The following is a 14,271-nucleotide window of genomic DNA, read 5'->3' as shown; positions in this document are numbered from 1 at the left end:
AACTTAAAACTCACACACACACACACACACACACACTAGGTTCCTTTCTCTCTCTCTCTCTCTCTCTCTCTCTCTCTCTGGTCTGGTTAACTGGTGGGTAAAATGATCGAAATGTTATAATATGATTTCTGATTTGAGCCAACTGTTGTTACTTCTAAACAGCTGTTTTTATATGAAAGGGTTAATTTTTTCATGATGTTGATGTTTTGTGAGGAAACTGGTGGTCTGTGTGACTGTTCTCATTGTGGAGATTCATGACCTGCACTGTCAAGGCAGCCTGAGTGTTTTTTTTTTTTTTGCTTTCTGTAAACTCTAAAAGCTTCAACATCAGAATTTCCTGCCAGAAATGCTTTTTTCTTCACTAGAGACAACTTCTGTTGTGCATGAGCCTATTTAGAGGGTTCCTATTTGAACGACAAAAACGCATTTTGTTGAATGCGTTTTCATCGACACCTAAAGAGCGAACAGGCAAAACAGCGAAGCGGCTGTTCAGCGAATTCTTTCCCTGGGAAAAAAGTCGCTTGACTGCTTCGTTGCTTTGCCATGTTCTGCATTGTAGTGTGGTCTCAGGAATTCCCTTGTCCGGTATAGCTCCCGAGCATGAAAGTGCAACAGTTACTGACCTTAGGGTTAGGGTGCGGGTTAAGGTAAGTGCATATATATGAAAGTGTTTACTGTTTTTTGTTTTTTTTTTACGTTAGATGTATGGTTGAGTTATGCGTGTATGTGTTTTCAGCTGTTTACTTTTTTGGGGGGGTAGAATTAGTGTTAAGGTACATGTATATGTGTTTGGAAATGTTTACTGTTTTTTTTGTTTTTGGTTGGAACTGCTATTTCTTTCCCTAGGAAAGAAATCGCTGTTCTGAGGTGTCGACATTTTCAGCTTTCGCTGAAAAAGGGTCAATGAAACATCGTTCACTGATATAAGTGTTCGATGTTTTAATATAGACCCTATTTAGATACTTTTTAACAAGTTTATGAAGCTGCAGCTTAAGGAAACAATGGTGATGACATCATTTGAGCTTTTGAACTTGTTAAATGGTTGTACTTAGAATTTTTTTTCTCTTGAAATTCTGTTATCCTTCACTTAGATACTTTAAATGGTAAATAATTAGTTCTGATAAAAGTGTTTAACTCCTTTGAAAATGCTTATGTTCTCTTATAGATGCATACATTCTGCAGATTCAAAAGCACTATTAGTAACTAAATGACATCAAGTGAATTAGGAGCTGCATTAGAAAACTCATTATGCATATTAACATCAAACTTATGTTACATAACTAAACCTTTAGTAACTAAACAGAGGGTTGTGAAGCCCCTTCCTGATGAAAGATGCCAACATAGATATCGTTAATACATATGAGTAATATGTGTATAATTGCAAAATAGAATAGTTATGTTGTAATAAGTGTTTATATATATATATATATATATATATATATATATATATATATATATATATATATATGTGTGTGTATGTATGTATGTATATATATATATATATATATATATATATATATATATATATATATATACATACACAACAGATCCTTGCATGAAAAAGGTTAGATGACTGACAAAATGGTTAAATCCTCTGATGTTTCTTGAAAAGTCTTGGAAATATTAACAATGTTCTTAACTTTCAGCTTCTAATGTTTGTATATAGCTTGATATGATGTGTATTTCTGGCATATCTACTTATTAGAGATGCTATTATCATATGTGATATATTCATATAGCTTCAGATATATTAGACACTCTCATTCTAATGCATATTTCAATTCAGATTTCTTTAGTTGCTTTCATAATGCTTTTTGTTTTTGTTTTTATACTATACTCTAAGCAGAGATGGATAATTTCTGTCTTTTGGTATTAGGGAGGTGGTGGATGTATGGTTTAGTTAAGTTTTTAACCAAACCAGAAACTTTGTTTCATGAATGTGTTTGTAAATAGTTTTGGGTTTTTGAAAGTAGTGCTTCATATATGTTATGCATCCATGATAAGTAAGTTTTCAGTAGATTTCAAGTCAACACGGAAGAAAGGTCTTTCAGTTAGTAATAACATTCACATTTTAATCAATGGCTTATAAATGTATATCATTAAATATTAATGGTTTGAACAATAATGTCAAAAGAGCTGGTTTGCTTAAATATATTAAAATGCATAAAGCCCAGATCATCTTTTTACAAGAAAACCGCCTATTAAAAAAGATCCTCAAAAATACTCATTCAATGGCTATACCATTCTGGCTGATTCATGTTTTAAGACTAAGAGAAGGGGCACTTTTATTCTATGGAAAAATACTTATACTATGCCAAGAACAAGAATTAAAGATACAATTTCAGATAAAGATAGAATGCTAAGCAGGGTTATTTTGGAAATCAGTAAGAAGTACTATACTTTGATTAATTCATACTGGATACCAGGACTAACTACTAAATATGTTGACAAATATCTGGACCTGATTACTTTAAATGCAAAAGGGGAAATTATAGCAACAGGTGATTTTAACTGCCTATTATCAGGCAATGATGCTGCTACAAATGATAAAATAAAACTAACATCTCAAGCCAGGAAGTTAAACTACTTTATAAACCAGATGAACCTTAAAGATGTACATGGTCTAAGCGAACATTATTCCTTATTCTATACTCACTATTCATATCGGTTTGGTACACAAATAAACATTGATAAGGTCTTTGTATCAAATAATATATACTCTAAATTAAGTGACATATCTGTAATGACTTGTCCACTTTCAGACCATATTCTATAAACTTTACATTACCTATGCATACAGATGATTTAAGATTTCTACAGAGAATTTCTGCTTACATAACTAGTTAAAATACTTTAGGGAATGGATAATAAAAGAAATAGACATGTTTATGGAAACAAATGATAACGGTGAAGTGACTGATACTATACTATGGGACACCTTTATATATATATATATATATATATATATATATATATATATATATATATATATATATATAGTAGCATAAAATCTTGATTCCTTACAAAAAGGAGAGAGTGAGACAAATAACTTTTAGACTTACAAAAAACATAGACAAGATAAAAATGGATGCAAAATCAAATAACAAAGTAGCACATGAAATTACTAAGGTAAATCAAAATTACTTAGAAGTTCTGAATCATAAGGTAGCCATAAACCTGGAAAAATTGAAATTACAATCTTATGATGTAAATACCAGTTATCTACATAAAATAGTGGTAAGATCCAAAAAAATAAACAATCAAATTGTATTAATGAGATTAAATATAAAAGTGGTGGTTCAGTTAAGAGTACATCTAATTTAATGGGCATATTAGAAGTGTTCAAAAACTACTATAAAGATATAAATAATAACACACCACTTTTGGAGGCAGATAATGTAATAAATACTTTTATTCAAGAAAATATAACTACTAAGGTGTCAATGCAACAAAATAACATATTAAATAAACAAATAACACTAAAGTGAAAGAGCAAATAAAATATTTAAAAGATAATAAAGCCCCAGGACTGGATGGAATAATTCCTGAACTATATAAGATTTTTCCTGAATATATAATAAAGAAAATGATTTGTGCCTTTACTATGGTTAAGCAAAAATGTATAACAACCCCATCGTGGAAATACTCAATTATCTCCCCCATATTAAAACAAGGTAAGGACCCCAAATCTTGTGATTTATATAGGCCAATTTTATTACTAAACACTGATTATAAAATTTTCATGACAATATTAGCTAATAGAATAAAGAAAATATTACCTAATCTGATACATAATGATCAGACAGGGTTCATTCTTCATGGAAAAGTGCAAGATAACATTATTAAATTACTATCAGTAATAGACACAGCATGCAAATGCAAAAAACAACTAACTATTATCAGCCTAGACATAGAAAAAGCTTTTGATTCTATTAGTTGGTCTTAGCTACAAAGAATTCTGATTGGTTTTAATTCTCCTCAGATTTTGTCAACTTATTAATGAAAATTTATAGTGGGACACAAGCTTATGTGAAAATCGGATCATGTCTATACTCAACACTTGAAATCCTCAAGGGAACTAGAGAAGGTTGTCCTTTGTCACCATTATTGTTTGCCCTTTCAATGGAACCTTTCACTACATATATCAGAAACAAGCAAAATATGAAAGGCTTTCAAATTAATAAGGACTATTGTCCTAACATACATTTATTTCCTGATGATGTGTTGTTAACTTTGGGTGATATTGATGGTTCTTTGCATGATGTTATAAACACCTTAAGCAAGTTTGAAAGAATTTCAGGGGTTAAATTTAATCATAATAAATCCAAAACATTACTAATTAACAAAAAGATCAACAAAAAACTAAGAGAGAATAGCCTGTTTAATTGGGAAAATGATGTATTAGAATATTTGGGTGTCAGTATAAAGAGTACATGGAAAGAGGGTGTTAAACTAAACTACAATACTTTAATAACCACCATTAGTGAACTAATCAAAAAATGGAATAAAATGTTCTTCACAATGGAGGATAGGCTCTCTTTAATTAAAATGAGAATTTTATCTAAAATTTTGTTTTATATACATTCATTGATACTACCCTCCCAAAAACGTATTTAAAAAATTAGATTCCATGCTATTTACATTTTTATGGTTCCACTTAAAACCTAGGATTGCATATAAATGGCACATTAGAGCTTGGAACAGTAATGGGGTAGCATTCCCTAGCTTAGATCTTTATTCCAAATCAGTTATAATTAATGTAATATTACATTGGATCACACTTACCTATATATCTGGCTGGAAAATAATACATGTGATTCATATAACTGATGTCAGAACTATAGAAAATCAGTTTAAGGAACAATATGGAATAAGTAGAATTTATTGGCATTTATGTGAATTTTGTTTATTTAATAAGAAGTTTGATCATTTTTCTTATGGCATTAATCAAATATTTAATAACTTTAAAAGTATAATTGATTGTAATTACAACATTAAACAATTGTTATTTCTTACATTCCCTATGGCATACTCCCCTGATTGCCAAGATTCTTTCAACATCAATGCAATGCAAAAATTAAAGGAAAATAACTTGATATTCTGGCATCAGTTTATTGAAAATAAGAGTATTAAACCACTAAACTCTCTTTTATGTAGTTTTGATAATAGTCAAGATAGTTGGTTGTTTATACACTCATTATGGCAGTTTATAGAAAACAAAATGAGAGTATCAATCAACCTAGAGACTGAATCTATACCTAGTTTGATTCAGCTTTTTATTATGTGTCTTGAAAAGACAGATAATCAAGAATTAAGTATCTCACCTAGCTACAAGATACTAAGAGAAGGCACTCTAAAGTTTCACTCAGATTTTTGGAATTACTATGTAAAGATTAATGGAGAACAAATATCTGATGGATTGAAAAAAATGTTATTGAATTCTATGTATGGTACCTCTTCTTCATTTTATTAGAGATTGTATACATTGAAATTTATGAATAGGAGTTTCTATACTCCACATAAAATAAATCTTATACTCAAAAACAGTGAAAATAAATGTTAGAAATGTGATGAATTACTAGGTCAACTGGGTTCATATGTTCATTGAATGTAAAGGTTGTTCAATACTGGAAAGACTTCAGATATTTTGTAAATGCTTACAGTCTGATAACTGTCATATTTCTAACTCACTAATCATATTCAATGCTCCAATACCTAATGTAATACCTAAATCTCATATTCAGTTACTCTGGTCAATTCTTGCAATTGCCAGAAAAGTTATTACTTTGAACTGGAAAAGTAAACAAGATTTGATGTTTAAAGATTTTATTAATTTAGCAAAAGTTGTTTTTAAAAAAGAACTGAAAACCATTTGTTATAGAACTCATAACATTACTCATACAAATATAGCATGGCAAAAATTGGAAAACCTTTTGAACAAATACTGATAACTTCTCATGGAAAAAAATGATTGTTTATCATGGATGAATGTAAATGTTGTAAACAGTCTTGTTATTGTTATATTGTATTTGTTATATGTATATTTACTTATGTTTATAATGAAAACAAAATAAAAATGTTCTTGAAAAAAAAGAAGCTGCTTAGCAAAAAAAAAAAAAGAAGAAGAAGAAATGGCCACCTGTCTAATGCATTATATAAACATGTCTAGAAACATCCTTCTTCTGTGCTTAATTTCACTATTATTGACAGGATTAACCTAGCTTCATGTAATAAGTTATGTTTGCATGGTATCCTAAATAATAAGGACTATTATTCCTGAATAGTGAAATTGGGGGAGGGGGTTATTTTCACTGGGGTCAATGAAGTGATGCTGTCTCTTTAAATGGGTGGTGATTCTCTGATGGTTTTCTATTACTTGCATATTTAAATGTGGCATTGTTGTTTGGAACTTCAATACTGATGAAGACATGGAGTTGCTGAAACCAGTCTGTTCCTTAATGAAATTATATAAAATATTAAATACATGATTTTGTTGATTTGAAGTGCTGGCTCCTGCTGTTTGGATAAAACAATACAACCCAGACATCCTAGCCCTATTAGAAATGTGGCTACACTCTGGAATAAAAGATACAGAAATTATACCCCCTAATGACACCATCTTTAGACTAGAGAGACACAAAACGAAGGGTGGAGGGACAGCACTCCTGTATCTATCCAGACTCACTATAACTCCTTACCCAAACAGACCACCCAAATTCCTGAATGTCAAAGTACTAATAAATACTCTAAATCTTAACTACTCTAAAAAATCTGTCTTGTAACAGTCTATATTCCCCCAGGAAACAATGTACCAATCCTAGAAGATATACTGTCATGGACAACTGAAAACATTAAACTAGAAACCATAATCTTAATAGATATGAATATTAACTGGCAAGCCGTAACTGTAAACTCTCCAAACACAAATACAAACCTCTATGTGTTTAAACAACTAATCAGTGAACCCACAAAGTACAACAAAGACTTCACTAACCACTCTACCCTTGATTGGATCCTTATATCCTACCCAACCAATTTCTCCTCCTCGGGTACACTGCCAAATTCACTAAGCAACCATTTCCAGCCTTTGCCATCAGAGCAACCACCCATCTCCCAAAAGAACATACCATAAAAACAGTTAGAAATACCACTAGAATCAATCAAAATATACTCAACAAACTCCTAAATGGAATAAACTGGTCACCCAAAAAATTACTACCACTAAATGATGCTGTTCAATACTTCAATACTACTTTTTTAAAAATAATTGATAGTCTGGCCCCTGTGCAAACAAAGACAGTAAAGAAAACAAAAAAAACATGGTTAACAGCCAGCTGCATTGACCTCATGATGCAGAGTGACATAGCATGGAACAATTGGAAATAAAACAGAACCCAACAAGGTCTCCAAGCTTATAAAACATTAAACAATAGAGTAACAAAAATACTCAACATACTACTCCAATCTCCAACTTCAACACAAATACAACCCCAAAAAATGTTGGCACTCTAACTACCCTCCTCAGTGTAGGCTGAAACAAAGACCACTCCCCTCACCTAGTTCCCCCCAGCACAAGTTGTTGAACAATTTAACAAACATTTCATAAAATCCATAGCAGACCTACTCTCCTCTACAAACTCAGGTAACCCACAACTAAACCTACACACCAACAACAATTCCTTAACACCCCCCACAAAAGATCAATTCCATGACCATACCACTAACCAACAAAATAGCTCCAACAATACTTTCACTTTCTATTCCATGCCCACCTCTTAAATAAAAAAAACTGCTACTCAAGCTCAAACCCTGCTGCACATCATCAGACAATCTCCCACCCCAATACCTAAAACTCGCCACCAACTCAATTGCATATCCAGTCAGCATCCTAATAAACAGGTCACTCTCTGAAGCCACGGTCCCTACAATATGTAAACTATCTCACATAACACCTATTCATAAAGGAAGGCAATCCACAGAAATCTCTAATTTCTGCCCAGTATCAATATTGCCCCCTATCTAAAATCATGGAAAGGTATATTCACCAACCAATCATGAAATATCTACTCCAAAACAACCTGCTGTCTCAAACTCAACATGACTTCAGGCCAAATCACATCACATCCACAGCACTACTGTCCTTTACAAACACCATTAACAAAGCCAGAGACGAAGGTCACCTAGTAGTTCCAATATTCCTAAACCTCTCAAAAGCATTCAATACTGTTTCACAAACTTTACTACTTAACAGACTATCCAACTTAGGTTGTTCCTTCTCCACACTCCAGTGGTTCCATAGTTACCTCCATGATAGGAAACAATCAGTTAAATGGTCAAACCAACTCTCTTCTTCCTACCAACCCCTCAGGAGTACCCCAAGGCTCTGTCTTGGGACCCTTACTATTTAACATATTCAACAATAACCTATGCACCTCCTCTTCCCCAAGAAAATTAATACAGTATGCAAATGACTCAGCCTTAAACTGAACCTCCTATACCCTCCCTGAACTATTAATCAAAACCCAACAATCTTTCTCAGGAATTGGATCATGACTTACAGAGTCCCAACTCTTTCTAAATCCCCAAAAAACAAACTTATGATATTCTTCCCCAAAAATACCACCCTCAACTCAGGCCAACAAAATATTTATGCAACCGACAATACCATCTTAAAATTCATTCAAGAAACTAAACTACTTGGTGTTATAGTTGATGATAAACTCGATTTTTACCCTTATATTCAACAAAATATCACAAAAACCCATAATAAACTAGGAATACTGTACAGAAACAAATAATTCTTTACTACTACCACCAAAACTACCTTGGCTAAAATCTTCCTGTTCCCATCTCTTCTCTACGGTTCCTTTATACTAATCAATCTGCAGAACTCCACCAAAGCTAAATTACAGCAATGCTACAACAAAGTCACAATGTTCACAACCAACTCCTACTTCCATATATATCACTGTACATCACTCAAATAATTAAACTGGCTAGAATTAATACAACAACTTTCATATACACACCTAATTACAGGTTCCTATTACAAGACCAAAGACGCATTCTTTCGAATGCATCTTGGTCAAACTTAAAAGACTGAAAAGGAAAAATATCGAAGTGGCTTTTAAGCAAATATTTTCCCTGGGAAAGAATTTGCTTTGTCGCTTCATTACTTTACCATTTTCGGCACTGTAGTGCAATCTCGGAATTGGTATATTTAAGTAGGGGGGTGTGGAGGGCACAGCCTCTCACATTGGGGAGTCTTAATGTAATGTTTAAAGTATTTTCTTTTCTTTTTTTTTGTTGGAACAGTGATTTTTTTTCCCTTGGAAAAAAAATTGCTGTTCTGACAGTTCGACATTGTAAGCTTTCACTTACATAGGGTCGATTAATCACCGCTCACTTTTTTAAACATTCAGTGATGTAATATAGACCCCCTAATTACAACCCACAACCTATTTTATAGGCCTACTGCCTGTCCAGTTCTAGAAGACCTAATACAACATTACAAACCAAACAGACCCCGCAGATCTGAAGATAAAAACCTCCTTGAAATCTACAAACCTTCTAAAAACCCAGGAAAATCTCTATACTCACACTTTTGCTAAATCTTGGAACACTAAAGCCTCCCTAAAAGAACACCTACATAAATCATGCACCAAGCTAATACACAATCCCCTCCTATACCTCCTTCAATTACGTTAATATGTCCACTACCATTAAGCACTGTCAAGACTGGAAAAATGTACCATACTACTCCTATCTTTCTACCTTATTATGAACTAATCCAAACAGCACAAGTATTCTTCCATTTCAAACATGAAGAATGGTATTTTATTTATTTAATTTATTTATTTATTTTTATTTTACAGTTGTTGACCGGGCTAGTCTAGCTGGATATATGTCCATTTTCAGTAGAGGCCCGGGGAGAAAAGCTCCACACAATTCAAATAAAGTTCACATCTACAGAAATACATATTTAGAATGCATATACATTTTCTTGAACAGAGAAGAGAAATAATAAAAGGCTGCAAATTTACAAGTACATAATGAAGGTTACACATATTTGAATAGACTTAGTATAGTTAATAAGAAGTTACATTTAAATGTTACTAAAGAGTACTAGTTGAGAGAAGAGAAGAAAGCAATAGTGTTGATGTAGGTAATAAAGGAAGATAAGGAAAATGAAATGGAGAAGCAGTTAGGTAATAAATCTAGAAGTAATATGGGTCACTTTAAAGAATCCAGTACTAGCTAGGACTGTGATGGAGAGGAAGCATAGTAGTATTTAATATGAAATAGTTTAAGAGAATAGAGGCATATTAGTTAGAAAGATGAAGTAGATTCAGAGATGAGAAGGTAGATAGATTCAGGTAATAATGGATAAGTTGGTCAGTCCGGTTTAGAACAGGGGCACATCCAGTGTGTTTTCAGGAAGAGCTTATGTTTATTTTTAAACAGAGTAGTAGAGGGAAGTGTGGTAAGTTCAGAGGGAAGTAGGTTCCAGGTTTTTCCAATAGAAATAGAAAACAGAGTGTCTCCAGCTCTATTATTTGATTTGTTGATGTATACAAGAGATTTTTGTGATGATCTTAGGGACTTAAGGTTAACATAGGGGTGGATAAGATTAGATAGGATGGGTGTTTTGTCAGGTTGATAAAGTATTTTGTGGACGATGGCCAGTTGATTATATTTCAGATGCTGGTGAAATTCAAGCCACCCAAGATGCTTTAGATTAATACAGTGATGTGTTCTATATGGATTACCTGTGGCAAATCTGGCTATGCTATTATAGGAGTTTTCTAGTTTCTTAAGGTTATTTTTTGACAGATTGGTAAATATGGGTGAGGCATGAAGAAGGGTGGAGATAAGATGTGGGTGGGCAATGGTTATTCTAGTTGCAGGAGTGAGGAAGGATTTAATCCTATAAAGAGAGCCTATTTTTTTATTGGTAGTTTTCAGAATGTTGTTGATATGGGCATCAAAGTTTAGGTTATTATCTATGGTGATACCTAGCAGTTTGGTAGTTTGATCTTGGGATATAAGTGTACCGTCATGGGATGATACAGAGAAGTCTATTGGTGGAGATTTACTGGTAGGTGTAAAAAGGAGAAGTTTAGTTTTTTTAAGGTTTAATAAGAGGCAGTGTTTTGTAAACCATAGTTCTACAGAGTTAAATGTGTCTTGAGATAGGGAGTGAAGTTCAGATACAGATGAGGCAGAGCATATAAGTGTAGAGTCATCTGCATATTGGATGCATTTAACTTGGGGAATTACTTGGTGAAGGTCATTGATGAATATAGAGAACAGGAGAGGGCCCAGTATGGAGTCTTGAGGAACTCCAATATTAACAGGTAGCTGGGTAGAAAGAACGTTGTTCCAGAGTACAGCTTGATGTCTGTTATTTAAGTAGAAATGGAACCATTTTATAGCTAGTGTGTCAAGAGACAGAAATTTGAGAATGTTTATGAGTATAGTGTGATTTACCATGTCGAAAGCTTTGGACAGGTCTATGAAAAGTGCAGAGGAGAGCATGTTAAGATTACGGTTGTTATTGATAGTGTCAATAAAGGAAAGGAGGGCAGTAGTTGTGCTATGGGAAGGTCGGAACCCATGTTGGGTGTTGGAAAGCAGGTTATTATGGAGAAGGTGGTCTAGCAATTGCCTATGGATACATCTTTCCATGATCTTAGATAGAGGAGAAAGTAGGGCTATGGGTCGATAGAGAGTTCAGTGGAGTCTCCTTCTTTGTGAAGGGGAATAATATGAGAGACTTTCCAGAGTTTGGGGATATATCCTTCAGTGATGGTTCTATTGATGAGGATGGAGATGGGGTAAGCAATAGATTTGGCTGCTATCTGTAGGTATTCTGAGGGTAGTTGGTCGGCAGAAGGAGTACATGGCTTCAGTTTTTGGATAAGAGTGAGAATAAATGCTGTGGGGACAGGTTGGAAGAGAAAAGGAAGAGGTGGGTTAGAGTCAGAATTGGATGTTATGTCTTGAGGAGAGAGCTGACAGTCAAGAGCTTGAATTGCTTTGATAAAGAAGGTGTTAAAGGTGTTTGCAGTTTGTTTAGGATTGTCTTTGTCAGTGCCTTGTGGGTTAGGTGTGATAGATTGACTTGGATGTAATAACTGATTAATACTTGACCAAAACTTTTGGGGTTTATTATGGTGGGTCTGCTGAAATTGTAAATAATAGTTTTTTTTATTAAACACTATGGCTTTTTTTGTTTCATTTCTCAGTTGTTTGTAGTTTTGGATGTCAGTATGGTTTTTAGTTAAGCGTGATTTATTCCAGTATTTATTTCTGAGATGGATTTTTTGTTTGGTTTCCCTAGTAAGCCATGGAGCAGATTTAGTTCTTATCCTGATAGAGCGGGTAGGAGCATGACGGTTGAGTATGTTTAGGAAATTAATATTAAAGTAATCAACAGCTTCATCAAGAGAAATGTATTTTAATGGGGACTAATTACATGCTTTAAGTTCACTAAGGAATATATCTAAGTTGAGTTTTTTCTTGGTTCTAATTTCCCTATATATGGGTTGAAAGGGTGGATTGGTTTTGAGTCTGATGATGTAGGTTAATGAGTGGTCGCTTATGTCGTCAGGGAGGGTTCCGGTTTCATAAGTCTGAGGTTGATTATTAATAAGTATCCAATCTAAGGTGCTTTCTTTCTTGCTATTTTTGTTTATTCTAGTAGGGGAGGTAATAGTTTGGGTGAACCCATAAAGATTAATATGGCTAGTGGGGCAGTTGTTATTGCAAGAATTCCAATCTATGTTAAAATTACCTAGGATTATGGTTTCTTGGGGAAGGTTTAGAGATAACCAACAAAGTATGTTTTCAATGGTAGTGATGTTATTACCTGTAGGAACATAGATACAAATAATATAGATAGATTTAACTGGGTTTAGCTGAAACTTGGTAATAAGTATTTCAGCATTTGAGTCTTGGGAAGGTTTGTGGTTAAAGATGGTTATTTGAGGATCAGATTTGAATAGAACAGCTACTCCACCACCTTTCTTAGTTACACGGTCAAGGCGTATGATGTTATAACCAGGTGGTAACATTTCATTGTCTTTTGTTACTGGTTTTAACCAGGTTTCTGTTAGACATATAATATCAAATGAGTAGAGTTCCAAGAGAACATGGAGTTGTGTTATTTTATTATTAATGCTCCGTGTGTAAAGGTGAGCTATTAAGAGTGAGTTTGGAGGTTGTATAAGTGGGTGAATGGCAGAGGGGTTTGGGTTATTGAGTTGAATGGTATTTGAGGTGTTTGGGCCAGGATTTGGGTGAATGTCTCCGTCTTTTAGGGAGTGGAGTAGTGTTAGATATTGATTATTAGTAAGTTTACTGAAAAGAAATGGATATCTTCTGGAGTTAGGGGAGTTATATCTAATGTGTACTGTCCTATGGTATTTAGGTAATAGATAGTTGGGTATGGATGTAACGATGAAATGGTCAGTGTGAGAGGGTAGTGAAAAAGAGGTAGATCGTTTAGTAGGATGTAACAAGTTTGTGTATACAGGGTGCTCATAGGAGGTTAATAGGTAGACAAGAGTTAATGGAGGTAGAAGTGTGAGTATGAGTAACATTTGTAAGTAGATTAAGGTGTAGGGTTTATTCATAGACATGGTAGATAAAAATTATATCTATATGTGCAGTGGTAAAATTGGTGAGGTCAGGAAGGGTAAAGAGAGAGATTGGTGAGATAGGGAGTGGTTTTAAAAAGGCGGGAAAACGTGAGATTGTGTGATGGAAGTGAAACCGTGATTGGTGGAAATTGAGAGGGGGGTGTGGTTTGATAGGTATAAGGTTAGTACCTCTGGGGGTGGGTGGGAATTGGGGGTAGGGTAGGGGAGCGGAGTGAGCCCGCAGGGCGAACGGAGCGGGTTAGAGCAAGTAAAGATGAGCTCCTGGAGACAATCAGAAAGCTACCGATTGTGGAGGAGCTCTAGGTAGTTCCAGGTGAGTGTAGAGTTGTAGTACTATAAACAATTAACAAGAGATAGTAGAGAAGGGAAAGGGAATAAAGTAAACAGAGGGGGTAGTAATAGAAAAGAGGATAAAATGAGGAGAAGATAAGAAGTAAAGAGGGATATTATACTAGTGAAGAGAGAATGGAGTGTAAGAAGCCAAGTTAAGGGTGCCACCTGGTAGCAACAGCTTGAATTACAGTTAGTTGACTAAGTAGAAATAGAGAGGAAGAGGTGAGTCGATTAATAGAACCAAGGGGAGAAGGGTTAAAAAAATAGGGTGAAA

The sequence above is a fragment of the Protopterus annectens genome, chromosome 8.part0 (genome assembly GCF_019279795.1).
Source record: "Protopterus annectens isolate FY-2018-M chromosome 8.part0, PAN1.0, whole genome shotgun sequence".
In the NCBI taxonomy this organism is placed as follows: Eukaryota; Metazoa; Chordata; order Ceratodontiformes; family Protopteridae; genus Protopterus; species Protopterus annectens.
This window is presented reverse-complemented; position numbering follows the sequence as displayed.